Source organism: Rutilus rutilus (genome assembly GCF_951802725.1).
Source record: "Rutilus rutilus genome assembly, chromosome: 2".
In the NCBI taxonomy this organism is placed as follows: Eukaryota; Metazoa; Chordata; class Actinopteri; order Cypriniformes; family Leuciscidae; genus Rutilus; species Rutilus rutilus.
This window is the reverse complement of record NC_140210.1, coordinates 6,164,220-6,185,095: the sequence shown is the minus strand read 5'-3', so window position 1 is coordinate 6,185,095 and position 20,876 is coordinate 6,164,220. Positions and strand designations below refer to the sequence as shown.

The window sequence follows — 20,876 nt, the reverse complement described above, 5'->3', positions numbered from 1 at the left end:
ATACTCTGAGAGTTAGTTGACATGTAGTCTCAGCCTCAGACGTCCACGGACCGTTGGCTGAACGTCTGATGCATATGGCACACTTTTCTGGAAACACTTCAGGCGTTTCGAAGTCGAGATCTGATTGATTGAATTCTGCAGGATATCAGGGAGACGTTTGTGTCGCGTTCTTTATCGGTCCGCCCGGAAACAAATGCTGTGATGCCTAAACCCCTAGTGGAAGAAGAAAGCCGTTGTGTTTACAACTGTGACAATGAGCGCTTACCAGAATCAACTAAATGCTGGATTTTTAGAAGTATGTGAAGTTCGTGGCTCTATTGCTACTCGACCTCAGTGCTGCATTTGACACTGTCGATCATAACATACTTCTTGACAGGCTGGAAAACTGGGTCGGGCTTTCTGGGATAGTCCTAAAATGGTTCAGGTCATACTTAGATGGGAGAGGTTATTATGTGAGTATAGGAGACCATAAGTCTGAGTGGACATCCATGACATGCGGAGTCCCTCAAGGCTCAATTCTTGCACCACTCCTGTTCAACCTGTATATGCTCCCAATGAGCCAAATAATGAGAAAGAACCAGATCTCTTACCACAGCTATGCAGACGACACACAGATTTACTTAGCCCTATCGCCTAACGACTACAGCCCCATTGACTCCCTGTGCCAATGCATTGATGAAGTAAACAGTTGGATGTGTCAAAACTTTCTTCAGTTAAACAAAGACAAAACTGAAGTCAATGCGTTTGGAAACAAAGATGAAGTTCTCAAGGTGAACGCATACCTTCACTCTAGGGGTCAAACAACTAAACATCAAGTCAGGAATCTTGGTGTGACACTAGAGTCAGACCTTAGTTTCAGTAGTCATGTCAAAGCTATAACTAAATCAGCATACTATCATCTGAAAAATATTGCAAGAATTAGATGCTTTGTTTCCAGACAAGACCTAGAGAAACTTGTTCATGCTTTCATCACCAGCAGGATGGATTATTGTAATGGACTCCTCACTGGCCTTCCCAGAAAGACCATAAGACAGTTGCAGCTCATACAGAACGCTGCCGCCAGGATTCTGAGCAGAACCAGAAAATATGAACATATCACACCAGTCCTCAGGTCTTTACACTGGCTCCCAGTTAAATTTACAGTAGGATTGATTTTAAAGTATTATTACTGGTATATAAATCATTCAATGGCCTAGGACCTCAATATATTGCAGATATGCTCACTGAATATAAACCCAACAGATCACTCAGATCATTAGGATCATATCAGCTAGAAATACCAAGGGTTCACTCTAAGCATGGCGAATCTGCTTTTAGCTATTATGCTGGAACCAGCTTCCAGAAGAGATCAGACGTGCTCCTACAGTAATCACATTCAAATCCAGACTCAAAACACATCTGTTTAGCTATGCATTTACTGAATGAGCACTGTGCCACTGTTCGTCCGACTGTTTGTACTGTACTGTATTTTATTTTTCTAAACTGTTTTAATTATTTCTTTTATTATTTTAATTTCTTCTATGTAAAGCACTTTGAATTGCCATTGTGTATGAAATGTGCTATATAAATAAACTTGCCTTGCCTTGCCTATTGTTGCAGTAAACTTGCACAAAGTTCTTGAATGAATAATTTATTAGAAGCACACCGATCTGCTATTGTAGGGACATCCACATTATATCGTCGTTCCCCTAAACATGACACAGAACAATACGAACTGTGATTGGTTACATGTGACGTTACATGTCAGTCAAATCTTTACTGTTTCAAATAAACGCGGTTTCAAAGAATCCTGAATAAAAAAAAGTAAAAAAATATGAAGCAGCACAACTGTTTTCAAATTTGATAATAATAAGAAATGTGTCTTGAGCAGCAAATCAGCATATCAGAAAGATTTCTGAAGGATCATGTGACACTGAAGACTGGAGTAATGATGCTGAAAATCCAGCTTTGCCATAACAATGTGCAAATTATATTTTAAAATACATTCAAAAATAGAAAACAGTTATTTTAAATTGTAATAATATTTCACAATATTACTATTTTTACTGTTTTCTGATCAAATAAATGCAGCCTTGATGAGCATCAGAGACTTAAAATCGTACCGACCCCAAACTTTTGAACGGTAGTGTGCTAATATTTCTGATACCAGTTTAGTTTACCATGTGAATACGCTGCTGAATAAGTGTGAGTGATAAAAAAAGGACAAGTGTGTGTGTCTGTTGAGCAGGAGTTGAGAAGGTCCCACTGGGCGGTCTGGTGCTTATGTAACCGCCATGCTGTTCACTCGCTCTCTCCCACACATTTCTGCTGCATTGTTTAAAAGTGTGACAGCAAGGAACTTTCCTGGGAAATGTCACTATCAATAAAAACAGGAAGAAGGGAGGTTGAGGGGTGACATGTGAAGTATGTCTACCTTTCCGTGAAGCATAACTGTTTGTAGTCTTACTCTGAAGGGATCGTTCATGCTATGGTTACAGTCCACAAATACTCCACTCTTTTATTTAAAGCTTTTCTCACCTATTAATTAGTCAATAATGATTCACAGTGATTCATTTCTTAAGTATATTCTACACTTCCATATACAAAAAAAAGCCAGTTTAGTTGTAAAAAGCATTTTCCACTCTCTCTGATATACAGATTACGTTCACCATGGTTTTTCACACATCATGCCAACTGGTTGTGCTCATGACACCATCAGATAATTCATTTTTTTCTGTCCTCACCTTTTCTTACTGCTAAAATTAGCCCTCATCACAGTTGCACAAAGCTTCCGATGAAACTTCTCATCATTACTTCAACGGCTCGTCTGTATGCCGCTGTCAGAGCAAATCCTCAGAGGACCGACTGCTCCATTTTACAACAGCAGACAGTGAGAAGCGTCGTAACACGCTGAGACGAGTGGGCTTTTATACCTGAGAAAATGATCTGGAGACAGTCAGTTTGGAAACCCAGTGTTATACCTCCATGGTTCTGGAGAGCTCATCTAAAAACAGCATTTTAGGAGAACATTCAGCAATTCTCTAGTCTTGCAGAGCCAGATGTTTGAGCGTGACTGGTCCACATTTGCACCTAATCTGACCAAGAACTGCCCAATTAGGATGTGTTCACACTTGTAGTTTGGTTCACTTGGTTCGTTTGGTCTGGACCAAAAACCTTATTCGTCACATTGCCATTTTAACATTGAACCTAAAGGCATAGGGATGTGTTCACAACCTGAATGGTCGGCTTTTATCATGTATATTTCGTGACAGAACTTACCGAACATCCAAAACAATGCTGTGTTCCCTTTAACAACAACAAAGGTATTCTCGTCACTTGATAAACTTAAGGTTGAGCCACTGTAGTCACTTGGACTATTTTAACAATGTCTTTACTAACTTTTCTGGGATGGCAGATATCGATTACCTAGCAGCCTATGGAGGAGTGAGCCGGCCCGGCTCTCAGATTTCATCAAAAATATCTTAATTTGTGTTCCGAAGATGAACGAAAGTCTTACGGGGTTGGAACAATATGAGGGTGAGTAATTACTGACTAGGGTTGGGTACCGAAACCTGGTTCCAATAGGGAACCGGTTCCGACGTAAACGGTAGTAACGAGACCGAATAAGAACGAAACTTTCGGTGCCTGGCTTTTTTTACCGCCCCCTATAAAACATCTCGCGGTACGAATGTTCCAATAATAAAACATCTCCAGTTAACCAGCAGAGCATTCATTTTGTTCATTCGTTTGTTAAATAAGAGACGATCTAGCGCTGAAATGTGTTTTTTAAATCAAGTGATCAAAGTGCTCGTTGCTGCTGCGATCAGTGGCGCTGATACAGTGTTTTCTTTTGTGGCTCGCGCACACCGCACTGTCTTCACTCGGACGCGCGCTTCAATACATTGCGGAGACTCTCTATTGGTTCCGGTGAAATCACAAAATATAATGCACACAAACGTGTCCCTGCTTGATATACAACCACTGATGAGCATAATCAGTTAAAAAAAAAAAAAAAACTGTACGAATGCGGATTAGAACCCTAAACCTCAGACACGCTTGCCGAAAGTTCAAGCTCAGCTGCCAGTGTCGTGGTGGACATTGTAAGTCTAGTATTTTAATGCCAACTGCAAATCTTGCATATCAAGTATGAAGTATATCAAGTATATTTATATGAGGCTATACTGTGTGTGTTAAAGTCCCTGTAAAGGCAATTCTACAAAAAAATTCTAAACACATTATAAGTGCTAGAAATGTATTGCTAAAACATGTTACAAAGACTGAGAACTGTGAAGTACTAAATTGTGGAGTTAGACCGTTTAACAGTTTTTCACCCTTGCTGTGAGCCGGATTTTTTGGGCGGGGCTAAAACGGGGGCTCGATGACGCACTGCGACCCCCTGAGCTTGATTGGGCCCCTACTTGATGACGCACGGAGTCACTAAGCCTATCGCTCAATCGCGAGTTACTATCAGACAGCCTACAGTTTGCTAGCTACTATGCCCACGGCTCTGGCTATGCCTTCGTCATGTAAATGCGTATTCCCTGGATGCAATCACTTAGAAAACAGATCGGTGTCCTTATTTAAATTTCCGAAAAATGATCATATCAAGAAGAGGTGGATTTATCTTGTGAAGAGCTAACGTTACCTTGATGGAGAGCTGATGATCACCACCACACCCGCCTCTGTAGAGATCAGGATAGTTTACTTTCGTTGGAGACAACTGGAATTCACTGATAATCCGCTGTTACTGGTGAATGGGGCCGAACCGACTATCTCCCGCTGTCCGCTTCGGCCTTCATCCTCCCGTCGCGCCGACATGCACGAGCTGTGCGCGAGTCATATTTCCCGCGAGTGGGCGTGGTTTCAGCGCAGCCAGCGGACACGCCCCCAGCGTTTGAGAGCTGAGACTACTGCTCATTTTTTCGAGATTTTGATAGCTTATTTTATTTACTTGGCGGCTTTTTTAATCATTGAAATTGGGCTGGGTGGCTAATAACACATTTTTCGGTGGTATGACAAACTCAGAACACATACTTAATTTTGACTTTACAGGGACTTTAAATATTTCTGCTCAGTGTCAGATATTTCTCTGTTTTAAAGTAAAAGTCATAATATGAGAAGACAACTTTTTTTTTCCTTCTAATCAGAAATCAGAAAATCTTTAAAGATTTAAGTTAATATTGTGTCCAGTTTGGACACACACACACACACACACACACACACACACACACACACACACACACAGGTATTATATTTTTGATAAAGTGTGTGCGGTTTCGTTTTCTTAAGTACTGGTTCAAGAACCGTTTAAGCACCGGAACATTTTTAAAAAAATACAGAGTAGGTCCTGGTATCGGATAAAACCCAACCAATATCCAACCCTATTACTGACAGACTTTAAATTTTTTGGGTGAACTAACCCTTTAACAACACAAAAGCTCTTCTTTACAAATACAAACACTGACGAGGACTACGGAGGTAAAATGAAGAAATACATAGTGAACCTTCAAAAAATTCCACTCCAATTCCATCGACCCTCCCATTGTGCCTTTCATTTCCTCTTGAACTCACCAATTAGTCTCGGATTGCTCTGAGAGCATCACGGTAAGTGTTGGTCCTGGTAGCAGGTGAAACTAAATAAGATCAAGAGGAGATTCACACCACCAGTGTTAGATCTCTCATTTATTATTCTCCTCTGATGTGATGGTCAGCAGGAGATCTTTACACCAGTGCACTCCCTGCTAAGATTGCTGGGATGCCATCAGAAGGGTGAAGTTTTAAGAAAAACTAGGTCAGTCATTTTCCTGATGTCCCACAAATGCCATGAATACACAGAGCAGGACTTTGAATCTATTTAAAAGCAAGCTACATTTACACAGTTTCTGTTTTTTGGTTTAAACACGAGAGTCCACCAATGACAAACCAGCAGTGGAAGTGTGAAACTTAACACTACATATGCTACAATGTTAAAATTTCCCTACTATTTAATATAGTTTAACTTTGTACCCTTTTGTCGGCGTCAGGTACCCTCTCTCCCACCTCGCTTCCTGTCAACTCTATACTGTCCTCCTGTCACAATAATAGGCAAAAATCACCCAAAAAAAACAATATACCAAAAAAAAAAAAAAAAAAAAATTAGAGAACTGCTGGGTTTTTTTTAAACAAAATATTATATAATTGTTTATTATTATTTACAACATTTCCTATTTATAAAAATTATAAGTAGCTTCAGAATCTTGTAACGTAACTAGCTACTTTCATCTAAAGGATTGCATCAATCTTACCTCAGATTAGCTACTTTTTCTGTAGATTAGAAGCAAAGACAATTTCATAAGGTGGCCATCTTGTAGCAACACCAACATGTAGCAATAGAGATCAACAGTGCTCACACACTTTTTCAGCTTGTTTCCAGAAGTATTTTTCCAACAGGGATCTTAAAAAGTCTTAAAGACTTATAAGCCATGAACCAAACAAACCAGCAACAAGGTGAATTCCAACATTAGACGCAAAAAAAAAGTCTTAAACGAGCTGAAGCACGGCAGTCCATGAATATTCGCATATTTATAAAAACATTTAAGTAATTTGAGAGCGTAGGGAAACTGACTCTATGCCATTCGCAACGCTTCACTGTGAGCGGGAGGGCCAATAAGAGTTCTTTTGGCGCAATTTACTTGTCGTGATTCTCTGAATGATGTAGATTTTTTGCAGAATCATGGGTAATGCAGTTTCCCACCAGGAATACCACTGTTAAACATGATTATTTAAAAAAAAGTTAAAACAATGCAGGCAGATGGCTTCAACAAAAGCTTTTTCCATCAATTAACAACCACGTCGCTCACAGTAGGTCAGACAGACAGACAGACAGACAGATAGACAGACAGATAGATAGACAGATAGATAGACAGATAGATAGACAGATAGATAGACAGATAGATAGACAGATAGATAGACAGATAGATAGACAGATAGATAGATAGATAGATAGATAGATAGATAGATAGATAGATAGATAGATAGATAGATAGATAGATACTATACCTAAGTTTTTTCAGTAGGTCAGAAGGTCAGTCTCCCCAATCTTTTAATAAACAAATCAATGCTCAGCTCATTGGCAACATGTCTGCTTCCACATCCTACAGGCTAGCACGCTAACTGGCACACATACAGTAGGTGTGCGTCTGATCGCTGGGCGAGGATTAGAGGGTGAATGGGTGGATTTAGCGGTGACAGAATGCTTCTATTAATCCCTGTATTACCGCGCCGGTCTCATCTCATTTCTGTGGCCTGATTGCCCCTCCCTCTCTCTCTCTCTCTCTCTCTCTTCACAAACACAAACACAACTGCACAGGCTCCAGTCGCCAGCATCTCACATTTCATCTCTGCCTCCTCCACCTGTCCTGCTCATATTTTTCATTACACTGTAATTTCTTCCTGACATGTTTTTCCCAAACTACACAGCATATGTCTCTCTTTTCTTTTTGGATTACTGTCATGCACTTTATCCTTCTCAAATTAATAAACAGTTTGATCCTCTTTTGTATGCTTTATTTTGTACAAATTAATTATATTTTAGGATTATATGTCTAAAATATACCATATGTATCGAAATTGTGATTTGTAATAGCTGACGTTACCAAGCTAGAGACAGTGTTGTTATTGTTAACTAAAACGAAACTATTTTTCAATAATTTAAATAATGCTTAAAAATATATATATATATAAATATCAGATGAAAAACTAAACTTTAAAAAATGTAAATTAAAAAATTAAAAACGAAAGTTAAACTATAAAATTAAACCTGAAAATATATATGAAAATAAAAATATAATTTCAAATGAACTTTTATACTAATAAATCCAATAATGGCAAATAAATGATACTAAAATAACACTAAGAATATTCTGGGTGGTTGCTAGGTGGTTTCAGAAGAGTTTCTGGTATCGACAATATCCTGGTAACAACAAGATATGACCATATACATACATGGATTCCTCCATGTAAGTTTTGTCATCTGCAAGGTGAAAGTCTTTTGTATTGTGGTCTGTCTGTATCCCTGCTGAACTAATCCAGATTTGACTCAAAATCAAACCTCCAGTCACTCTCAATCGCTGAGAGTAGACAGATTAGTCAATAAGTTATTGGAATTATTGGAATGATGAACAGAACAGATTATTGTCTTTATAAACTCAGTATCAGTTAATGCTTTCAAAGAGTTATTGTTTTTATTTTTAATAATGATATAGTGTCAATACAGCTGGCAAAGTCACGCAAGTGACAGAGACTCTTGACAATGCAACAAAGTCTATTCCTATGGACTATGACTGCACAATATATAATAAAATCGATATCGAGATATGGCCTAGCGCTATAAGGCTTGATAAAATTATTGTTTACAAACAAGTTCACAAACACAGATGCAAATCCCTGCCAGACAATAAGTTGTACACTGATACACCTTGTGTTAATGTGTCCATCAATACACAAATGGGGCAACAAAGTTACCTCCAAATGTCTGAGAATCAAACCACAAATGCTACTAATTCAAGTAGCTATTAATAAACATGATAAAAGTTAACTTGCTCAACAAGATTCTTATCAAATTGTTGCTCCGTAGTTGACAGTAGTTGACCTGACAGAAAAATAAATACACGTTTTAGTTTAAGTAATTTTGCGAAGACATTGTATAAAGCAAGTTTGCTTTGCACTAGTACGAATTACGTTTGAATCATTTTCCGAATTCAACAACATGAACTCAAGCTTGAGCAGTGAATTATACATAAAGAATGTGCATTAGGTGTGTTATAGCTTTTTTATGTTTTTATTCAATTTATGCAGGTGCTGTAAATTTAATCATTACGGATTCTATTGTCATTAAAGGGGTGGTAAAATGCCCTTTTCACAAGATGTAAAATATATCTATGATGTCCCCAGAGTGTGTGTGTGAAGTTTTAGCGCAAAATACCCCACAGATATTTTCATATAGCAAGTTAAAGTTGTCACTTTTTGAGGGTTTGCAAAAACGCACCGTTTTGTGCCTGGCCCTTTAAATGCAAATGAGCTGCTGCAGAGGGCGGGGTTTCAAGAGCTTGTGTGTGTTAGCAGCTGCTATTACCTCATGCAGACACACTAAAATGACAGAAACTGTTCTGCCTTTAATGTTAAAACTGAGTCAGACAAAGATGGAGACTCAAGAAGAAGTGACAACATGTAGAATGCAACAGGACGTCTCTGAATGGTTAGTTGATGAATTTATGTTGCTGATGTGGAGTTAACTATCTTCAATCTTCAAAATCTATAAATCGCTCATATAGGAACTGTTGTGAGATGCACACAGAGTGACTTTCTATTGCATGTGAAAAGATGGATGCTAAAGTTTGAGCTGACTCACAAATGTACTCTTATACAACAACTTTTCCTCTTCTCAACATGGACTGCGTGTTCCCGGGGGCGGGGTTTATGTAAATTCTAGGGTTAGTGATGTCACTAACCCGGGAGGAATGTCGTGTAGTCCCAACCAGCCGTTTGTTGTAGTCCTTTTCTTTAAAAGCAAATATCTTCCTTTGCTTTGAACTTTGAGTATTGTAACTTTGCAGATGTTGTTTATGCTCAAACAGCAACATTACACACTAACTAAAGTTAGAAAAGTGAAATCATAATCAACCACCCCTTTAACAATACCATCATACTTTGTAACTTATTTTTTTTAAGCAACACTGCGTCCCCCATATTTCGTCCCCAAAGTTCAGAGTATCCCAATCGTAATTTTGGTGGCATTCTCCATGTTAAGAACCTTCCCTTCAGTGTATATATTTGTGGTACATTCGCATCAGTTGAAACATTCCTGTCCTTGTAAAGAAAATGGCAACTGTACGAATTTGAGGTATCATCATCAGTGGAACATCTCTGCTCAGTGAACGTGTTACATTGCACACATACCTCTAAGCAAAATATAGCCTAGCTCATCCCAGATCTCTGCTCAGCAACACATGTACAACATACTCTGACTCACAAAATACATTAGGAAATTATTAGGAAAATGAATAAAGAAAAATAATACAAAAAAATAACATTAAACAGTACATTTTTTAGTCTTCAGTTCAACTCGTAAATATGATTTTTCTGACATGACTTGAACGCACAACTGGAATTAATATTCTTCTGAAGAACATGTTTCGGGCCTACAAACCCACAATGCACTAGCCTGGATGCCAGCCGAACTTAGCCCCGCCCACAACATTTGAGGTCAGGAAGTTCAGTCTGGACTTGATCCGTTGTGGACACAGACAGTATAAGAAATGGACACAGCGACCCCATTGGATTCAATGAAGAAAAGTGAAGTCAATTAGAAGCTCTCACTTCCTGATGGCTGAGCGTACTGCGCAGACTCAAACTGAGCTTGACGACGTAGATGTGACGTGAGCAATCCGTCTGTCTTCTAGTAGCTGTGCCGAGAGAAATCTGAATCATTCCCTTCCGAATCTTGCAGAGACGGATATCGTGAGTAGGAGGTGTCCATGAGCTAGGAGCAGGAGAAACTTTTGCTAAGTATTCTGATTAATTATTTTGTCATTTTGCCTCCACGTCCCCCCGATTGCCCGCGAGCTTCTCCTCCTGTCCATACGGTAATCTCTCTACTGTGCGACAGAGAGTCGCGTGGTTATGACGCAATCGTTAGCCTATTTTTACAAAAACTGCTTCTACGGGGCCATAACGTAAGATACAAGGTAATGGAGCCTTTTATACATTTTCGTGTTTCTTTAGAAATAAATAATGGACAAATGGAGTCTTTAAACGCCTCAGATGTAAAGTTGAAGATTTCAGATGCAAAAGCCTCTAAGTGCCATCTGAAATTTTCTTCTAGAATGATCATTTTTATCAAGCTCGTATATTTAAGTTCGGTAATTTCACTTAAATGGCAATGAAAATGACCTATGAATTGTCATTTAAGTGAAATTACTGAACTTAAATATACAAGCTTGATAAAAATGATCATTCTAGTAGAAAATTTCAGATGGCACTTAGAGGTTTTTGCATCTGAACTCTACAGTTATTCGCTGTCAAAGTGACGTCAAAATGAATGGGAGTCAATGGAATGCTAACAGCAGGTGGGGGTCCGCTAATCAATGGCGGCGCCCGGGGAAGCTTCAGTTTTTTCTGAAAGATTACCCCCTTGCAACAATGCTCTAACCAGAACTGTTCAGACCAATCAAATTGTCAGGGCGGGCTTTATACGATGATGGACAGATGATCAACAGTAATGTAATTATCATCCACGTCACCAAAGAGCGCTTGGGTTGAATTCGTTTTCAACAAAGATGACCGCCACTGGAGAACTGAGATGTGTAGATTCCGCCATCGCGTCTGTTATAGAAGATATCGACAGCGCATTCATTTTAAAAGAGGAACAGAGAACCGCGATCAAAGATGAATGAAGAACATACGTCACTTACTCCGTTGCTCTGATTGGTTGTAGGTCTATCCAATTGAGTGCAGAGGCATTTTCTTTCCCGGTTCGGTTGAAACACGTCCCATAATCACAGCCCAATGGAGCAGTATCAGACTCATATTCTGACTAGGATTTACTTCAAATCTTAAAAGTTTTTTTTTCTTTTTTCTTTTTTTTAGATAATATAATATTAATGAAATAAAAGGCTACTTATAAGTACACTTTTAAAAAGTGCAAGTTTGTAATAAGGTGAAATAAAGTTTTTAAATCATTGTTTAAATGTTCTTTTGTCACGCTTTAAAAAAGTACACTTCAGGCTAACAATGCACAACATAATCAATCAAATGTAGAAATAAAACCTTTCAAAAGCCAAACAAGCACAGAAACAATTAAACACCCAACCATAAATCTTACCCCTCCATCTGTCTAGTTAGTACGGTCCACATAACTTCAACTGCTGGCAACTGGACCGCGCCAAAACGCCTAAAGTAATGGGGGAGGGCGATATGTGCTGTACACAGCGTTTAGCAGGTCTGTCTGTGGCGCTGACGCCTGTGGCTGTTACTCTGCTAGGAACGGTCAGAAGCTCACCTAAGATGCATTAGCTAATGATCTTATATCCTGTCCCCACCTCAAGGCACTTCCTCCCGATGACTGACTCAGCGCTCCCAAATCCTGTCTAATGCCTCCACTGAAAGACCTTACCTTTGAACCCTCAGAGCACTCAGGCTAAACGCCGGCCTGATGGGACGACACATGCATGACGCTAACTAGATTAGTTGGATAAATGGGAATATCTGAGGTAGAACCTTTCACCTTAACCTTGACAACATAGTATCTAAATGATCATCATTATGCAAGGCTTCGCTGTATGCATCCTTTCCTTCAACGAGATTATCTCTTGGCAGGAAAAGGAAATGACCATTTAAACCAATGTTGTGACTCATTCCAGAAGAATTGTCTGGGCTCTGCATAAACTAATGGCCACAAAAAAATTGACCATAGATTGTCCACCAAAATACCTTTAGTTACTTCAGTCATCATTATTACAATATAAATTAAATTGGTGGGAAAAAACATAAATTTAAAATTAAAATACATTTTCCAGGGAACATTACACGAGGATTGGTGAGTAATTGATGACAGAGTTTAAATTTGTGGGTGAATAACTGCAGGATCAATAAAACGTAAACGTTTTTCATCTGTTAAAATCATATTACAGGTGTAAACAGCAATGAGAGCACTCACTGTATAGTTATTAAACCGAATTCAGCAAAAAAAATATTCAGCAAAACCGCTACTGATGCTATATCTTCAGATTTTCTGCCTGTATTTACATTTCTCAGATCAAGAGTAAGTAAACTTGAGTTTTAGGGGCAAACACTCCCTCAAACTAGACTAGCCCCTGCATGCAACACCTCGTATCGCTTCACTGTTTATTTATACAGCGTTGAGGGTGACTATTTATAGATGAGCCAGCACATCCCGGCCACTCAGATGCCAAAACACTGACCCATATCTGAGGCGGGTTTGTGCATGCCAGCTGGCGTCCACAGCCAAACAATAGGCTAATGTAGCATGTTAACGTGCTTCCTAGCAATACATCGTATGTCCGTTTATTAACACATTCTGATGTTATGAGTCACGCTACTGCGCCTTTAGCATGACAGAATGGATTTAACTCGTTTGTAAGATTTGTAAAGATTTCTATGCTGCTGCTCTGACAAAATCTGACAATAACTGTGAAGTAGCAAAGGACAAAGAATGAGAATAGAGGGGAAAAAAACAAATGATATCTCTTAATATCTCCAAGAAAGCATGGAGAAAAATGTCAAAGGGTCTTTTGCTTCTCAGAAGAAAAATATGCTAATAATCTTACACATTTATCCACCAGTTTCAAAAACAATCTCAAAATCAATCAAATTGTGCTCATATTTGCCAAAATAAAGTCTGCAATCTAAAGTCAGAGATTACAATATTAACTATATATATATATATTTTTTTTTTTTTGCATATTCTCCAAAGACAATTATCTGCGAAATATTATTGACATTCATTTTTATAGCTCCATACTTCTACAGTATATCCACAGTTGTCTCATTTGTGTCTCCCACACAAGTTTATGCTTCACTGAAAGTTACAAAAAAGCAACTTTTGAGTAACAAAATTTCTCAAGACTGACTTATTGTGCAAAAGTCATCTGGTTGTTTTATCGTCTGTTGTAGAATAATCCCAAAGGCAATGTGACTAGGGTTCTGTATATTGTTTAAATTTGAGCAATTCTGATTCCAATTCTGGTTATCGATTCCAATATAAAAAAAAGCAAACATTTAGATATTAAACAAATTTATTCTGTCTTTTTGCAAAACATTCTGTTGCAGATGAATAGCATGGGGGGGAAATCAGCAGCCTAAAGAACTAACTAACAAATTAGACTAACAAATATAACTTTCAAACATTATTAAAGTATACAGTTAGTAATACAATGAGCAAATTAGCAATAGCACAATAAATACAAGTGTTCAGACATTGAAATCAAATAACACTGCATAGTTTTATTATAATAGATAACATATGGATCAATCCTTATTAAAGTTACAAAAGTTATTCAGTCAAGATTAGAGTGATTTTCTTTTCCTTTTGTTCTTTGATAAGTCAGCAGCAGGTTTATTAGGCTGCTGTCACTTTAAGACCTAATGCATGGATCCAATATACTGTTACACATGCATTTTCTTTCTCAACTGCTTACGTTCACAACACAGAAAGCAAAAATTCTTGCACTTGAATGGTTTAAAACCACATTAAAAATGCACACATGGGAATCGATAAGCGAAGTAGAAATTTTTATTTTATAACTAGTATCCGATTCCTGACCTTAAAGGAGCCGTATGTAAGATTGTGGCCTAAATTGGTACTGCAATCACTTTCAAATTACTGTAGAGCGGTGTGTCCCCTCCCCCTCCCCCCTGACTCGAGGTTGCCAGATAGGCTGCAGGATCCAGCAGAAACGTAGGCTGACACGTAGCTGTGGTAACTAGAGCAGAGCTGGCAACCCGGATGCCGAAACACTACTGACTTCGTGATTGGTAGATAGGTGGAGGGTGGGGCATCAGGCCAAAACACAAGATGACAACATCAACATCAGTTGAGGGCTGCAACTTCACTTTTTAAATGACGATATCCTGGCCGGACTACAGTTGTCAGTGATATAAGTATTTGAAATGAACATGATTTCTTAATGTCTAGTGACATATCAGGGCCATTTTATGATTAATTGAAATGCATTTCTTACATACAGCTCCTTTAAGTATCTGAGATTCCAGAATTGATTTTCGATTCCCAATCCCTAGTTGTGACTTTTGACTAATATTCAATAAATGTCATCTGGGTTTATCAAACACACATTTCAGCCTGTATTGACAAATAAGGCTGAAAAATGCCACATCAGTGTAACCGCACTGTTTGGATGAACAATAGGCCATGATGCATATTCTATTTTGGGTACAGAGTGATGTAAGTGTGTGTTTGCACATGCATTATGCTCAAGGAAACACCAGGAAAGAGCCTTGACTTCTTCCTGCGATTGCTGCGGAAACAGTCAAAGTTTAAGCTTACATTGTTACCACTATGACACAGGAACGGTGACATACGTTCTTCCCATGATTCACCCGCAAACCTGATCATTGTAAACATACCAATGCACAAAATTAGAAACAAACAAACAATGCATTTGACGCAAGAAATGTCTAACTCACACACACATTCACAGGGATGAAAACCAGACATCCAACCAGACGCACACAAACAGCATTTCACAGACCTGATCTCACAGGGAAACGCAACTATTTTATGAGGTTGCGATTTCATATGAATTTGTACTATGTGAATCGTACAAGTAAGCGGATTGTACAAACAAATACGACTGAGATCTTACAAATTCACACGAATTAGCCATCATAAATCAAAGTTACTCATAAATCAGTGCACACACTTCCATATATAGAAGATCTGGAATGTCTAAACTTGAGAGACAAATTGATGCGTCACCTGATGGTGTCCAAAAAAAGCCATCTTTGCAGAACAAACAGGATTAATAAAGTAATAACTAGTTTAAGGAAAGCAACCGAGACCAAAGCACTCTGTCATTAGCACACAATGTAAAATTATTTAAGAAAATGCCAAGTTATTCTGTAGTCTCAATATCCATGGCTAAAATGAGCAACAAGTTGTTAGCGGCAGCGTGTTTAATAAGGTTTATGGGTTAGTAACAGTGCAGTAGTGCGGTCCACAGCTTCAGGTCAAATAAACACCACTATATTTATAACACTTAAAGTCCAGAAGACCTCCAGCGATTAGAAGTAACATACTGCTCTAAAATAGGCTACTTATACTGCAATAAAAACTTTATGAACTTTATGTAATATGAAAACAATGTTAATTTATTCCACAAAGATTATGAATTGTACCTCTGTGTTGCATTTTCACTTAAATTGGATTTTTACAAATGCGTCATTTGTCGTGGCCTAATGGTTAGAGTGTCAGACTGGTAACCTGAAGGTTGCGGGTTTGAATCTCAATACCAGCAGGAAATAACTGAGGTTCCCTTGAGCGAGGCACCTAACCCCCAATCGCTCCCCGGGCGCCGCAGTGAATGGCTGCCCACTGCTCTGGGTGTGTGTGTCCACGGTTTGCAGTGTGTGTGTTCACTAACTTGGATGGGTTAAATGCTGAGGACAAATTCTGAGTATGGGTTCCCATACTTGGCCTTCACTTGCGAGTGAAAGTGACCACTTTTACAAAGGTACATAGTCAGAACGGCAGTAACGTAGCGTGACAAGGCAACACACTCTGCACGCAACCTATCATATGCACACTGGCTGCTTGTATGGATGCAGTCAGTTTTGACCGCAAAAGATGAGGTAATTTGACTGGATGTCTTGTGTTTGACCTTTTACGGCACGACCATTTTCCTGTTTTTAAACCAGAGGAACCATTTTGCCTGTTAGGAATGCATGTTCGGCTTTAATGTTATTTTAAGGTGGGGTAGAGTTAAATGAAGGGCAAAACACAGCATTTTGTTCTTGTAGTTTGGGAACCACTGCCCTAACCAAACATAACACCATCAACAAAACAATTTTACTCACAGAAAAACTACAGAACAAATGGGGACTAACATCATTAACTAAAGACCCTATTTAAGAGTTATACAACATTGATTTAAAAAATGTAATGAGACATTTAAATGTAATTAGAAACCTGTTGTTTGGCTTAAAGGAACTGTATAGTTAAAAGAACAACATTTGTTTGAAATATAATTTTTTAAACATTATAAATGTCTTTAATGTCACTTTTGATCAATTTAAAGCGTCCTTGCTTAATAAAAGTATCGTTTTCTTTAAAAAAAAAATCTTACCAACCCCAAACCTTTGGACGGTATAGGATCAGATTTACTAAACAGGGAAAATTAGCATGAGAGCACAATTCCAAAAAAGCGCTGATGGGAGTGGAAAGTTTTGCACGTGATCTACTGACGACGCACAAATGAAAGAACACATCCGGACGCAACCGGATCATTTCCATAATGATCAACACAAATTAGCATCTGGTTTAAGACATGCTTTTTTGGGGGCGGTAAATAATGGTGCAAATCCCAGTAAATTGACGAGCGTAAACCTTAGTAAATCATCTAGCATGATTCATTTAAATACTCTCCTCACATGCGTCTGAAAGGGAAAATCCTACAAATGCATATGCAATAATAAGGTCAGCCGCAAAAATAACCCTGTTCACGGCTTTTCAGCACTATAAATGTGTGACAGCATACCTGATGTGATGTCACACACTGATTCTGTAAGCTAATAAGGCCAGTTCAGGTCATGCTAATGAAACTAAGGCTGGCTTAGTGGGTGTCACCTTACATGACTTTGACAAAACACTTGGCATGCCAAACACTGCAGAACTGATAGGCAGAATGATGGAGTTATAATGATGGGAAGTTGCAATGCTTTCATCGCATTGTTTGATCAATCAGTCAGGCTTATTTCTGTTCTTCTAGGCCTTGTAATCTAATTAAAAAAATGTTTTATCAGTGCATGACATACCAAATAAATCTTTAATTAAAAATGTCCCACTCATTGTTGCCAAAAAGAAAAAATAAAGTCCGGATCTATATTTTATTGATATAATTATTCTTTTTTTTTTTTTTTTTTTACTTAAATTTATGTAAGTGAAATGGCTTGTGAATTACTTTACCCAAAGTTTTTCATTGAACATAACATTGAACATAAAATTCCTCATCAATGGATGTCAATCTCTTTGTGGAGCTATGCTAAATAAACAATGCAAAATGTGAATAACCATATTCGTGCCAACCTAGCCAGAAAAACAAACACATTATTATCAGTTAATTTGATCATTACCATCTGGACCACCAAAAGTCAATTTTACTATTGTGCGCAGCTAATTGTAACTGCTCATGCAATAAAAAAGTAAACATACCCAATTAACTATTTGTCATGCCAAAGTACAAGCCAAATGAATTCCTTCAGACCCTTATTTAAAGCTTTTATTGTCCGCTCATCTCTATAGCCCTCTCAAACCATATATCTCCACCACCCTTACTGCCCAATGATGTCAGACTCGATCTGTCTCCACCTAAAGCTTCTGCTATTATTCATCCGAGACCGTCTGATCCGATGTCCAATAACATCCGTTATCCACAGAGATGAATCAAAACTTAAATCAAGATGATTGGATCAGACTTTGCAAGGCCCAGACGGAATCTGCAGACTTTTCCGCATTAGATTTAACAGGAAAATCTGAAGAGTCTATAGCAATTTTATAAGTCCAAAAGAGCACTAAGGCATCTCAGAAATGGGCAGCTCTCAGAAATGAATCTGCATGGATATGTAAACAATTGAGCCTTGTAGAGAGGCAAATATTGGACTGAACGGGAACCAGGCCATCCTGAAATTGAGTCTGAGACGAGGCATTAATGACTGAGCCACCAGCTTTAACTGTGTCATTTAATCCACAGATCACATAGATGGTCTAAATAGTCCTGAAGTGGGATTTTGGAGCTGCTCTTCAAAGCAAAGCTTCATATGACCTCATTACTTGTGAGGAAAACTAGCCTAGTCTTGGAAACTTTCTGCTATAGGCGTGTCTGAATTACTTTTTGGGACATTTCAACACATAATATAAATTTAAAAAAGCATCTGATTCGAAAACAAAAACAATCAATATAGGAAACCAAGATCTCTCACATTCAGATCTATTAACCAAAAAGCGTTTTTACAGCCCAAAGAGAAACCATCTCAAGATAGAAGTTAATTTTCTCTAGAAATCCCCCCCATACTTGTGCTTTAAAGTATCAGGAACCTGATCTGGAATAAGGAACAATCAAAAACTGTTTTCATCTCCACAGAATCATATAGACTCACTCAACTCAAGAACCCTATATAGCAAATGTTGTTTTAGAACCTTTAAGAACAAGAACATTTATTTGCTCCTATTGTACAAATTACAGATGATTACAGCATCAATAAATAGTGTTACACATGTGCATGTTTTTAACCACTACAATGACCATGCCACACAGGCAATCGATTTTGGCAATAAAACCAAATAAAATACATGCATGCATACATACAGTCAAATAAATCTGATGATTATGTGAGGTGAGTCAGTAATTCACTTGACATTTGAATGCAAAATAACATTTCTACTTAACACAATATATATTTTCACTTATAAAATATAAATCTAAAATATAATATTCATTTTTTTTCCCATATGGATCAATAGTCTAAGGAGTGCTAATCACCGTTTTATCAAAACTATGGACATGCCACATTGGCAATCAATATTTCAGCAATAAATCCAAATCCACAAAGAGACAGATTAACATGTGCATGAAAAATCATCTAGTGTTACTGTATAGCTCATACACTCCATACATTTGGCGGTCTTTATGACAAATGCATGCACCAGGAAAACTTGTAGATTTACATAAGCTACCTTTTAGACAGTAAGAGCAACTTTAAATGTATGCCTAACTAGGATTGAATAAAATAAATTGGCCCTCAAATGCCACAGGTTCTGTGGATTTTGTGTTTTAAGGATATATAAAACAGAAACCTGTGGCATGTAGGGGACCGATTGTCTAAAATGCAATTTTAAAGCTTTAAGGTTGTGCATGTATAAATTGTTTAAGTAAATTAAACTTTAACATACAAATGCTGTTGTTTAGTTCCCATAAGAATCAACAGCCAGCAGTAATGCCTTTGCCAATACATTTATTTTAATGACTACAATATCAATTCAGCTCATTTAAAATGTTGCCAGTAAATCCAAATTAAATCCACATGCAGGTAAACATGTCACCTACCGTCAAATTAAGGTGATGATGAATTGAGAAAGCTCAAATAAGCACACAGGGATGCACGGAACAGCTGATGTGCGCAGCTGAGGGCCTCGGTTCGGCTCCAGCGCGCTTCCTCCTCCTCTTCTGCCTAAACCATCCGTCTCAGAGGAACCACAGCCCAGCCGAACCAGCCCGAACACAGCCCAGCTGATATTTACTGCGCAGTGTCGGTCTGCGTCCGTGCGCTCGGTGTGCCAGTCTGGTTCCAGCCGCGTTCATGTCTTATTCATTTACAAAGAGCCCCGTGTCCGCGCTATGCCACCTCATACCCACTGAAAACACTCGCACGCGAACAAAAACACGCGCCTGGCCGGGCGTACAGCTTCATCTGAACGCGCGAGAGATTCGTTGTGAGGAATGTTGCTTTGCATTAGTGTTGTTGTTGGATTAATTCCACGGGCTTTGCGTCTGCTTTTGTTTTGAGCACCAGCTCACGAGAGGTAGGCGTTCACTTCTCACACTGTTGTGATGTTCGATTCGCGAACGAGTCAACCTGCTGCTGAACCGGTTCTTTGATTCGTTCTAAACGACTCGAAAGGCGTATGTAGGTTCTGTTCACACAGAACAGATTCTAGACGCTTTTTGAATACTATGAATGTGTTACCTTAAAAGTAATTAAAAATGTAGGATATTTAAAAATGCAACACCCATGCTAAAAACAGCTATGCAGCTTCCGAAAAACCAAAGAAAATTGCGCAGACAGAATGCAACACATCCTGAGTAGGCTAAAGGGCCCCATCTTTAAAATAAGTTAAACAGCAGTATTTGAAATATATTTATTTAGCAAGAAATTAAACATTAAAAAGCCATGCAGCATTTTATTAAAGGGATAGTTCACCCACAAATTTTAATTCTGTCATCAATTACTCACCAATCTGTTGTTCCAGACACATAAGACTTTTGTTCATCTTAGGAACAAAAATGATTAAGATCTTTTTGATGAAATCTGAGAGCTTTCTGTCCCTCCATTGGCAGCTTCGCAACTACCACTTTGACGCTTCAAAAAGTTCATAAAGAGATCGTAAA

The 20,876-nt window shown here is 38.3% G+C and overlaps 1 protein-coding gene across 1 annotated transcript in view; it reads right to left on the bottom strand.

Annotated features, from left to right (window-relative positions):
- Positions 1-20,317, bottom strand: part of hecw2b (HECT, C2 and WW domain containing E3 ubiquitin protein ligase 2b) — a 62,226-nt gene extending 41,909 nt beyond the window's left edge. Inside the window, exon 1 of the mRNA XM_084393511.1 lies at positions 19,815-20,317. The gene's annotated coding sequence lies outside the window, so the exon portion shown is untranslated. The remainder of the gene's footprint in view (positions 1-19,814) is intronic.
- Between the last annotated feature and the right edge of the window lie 559 nt (positions 20,318-20,876).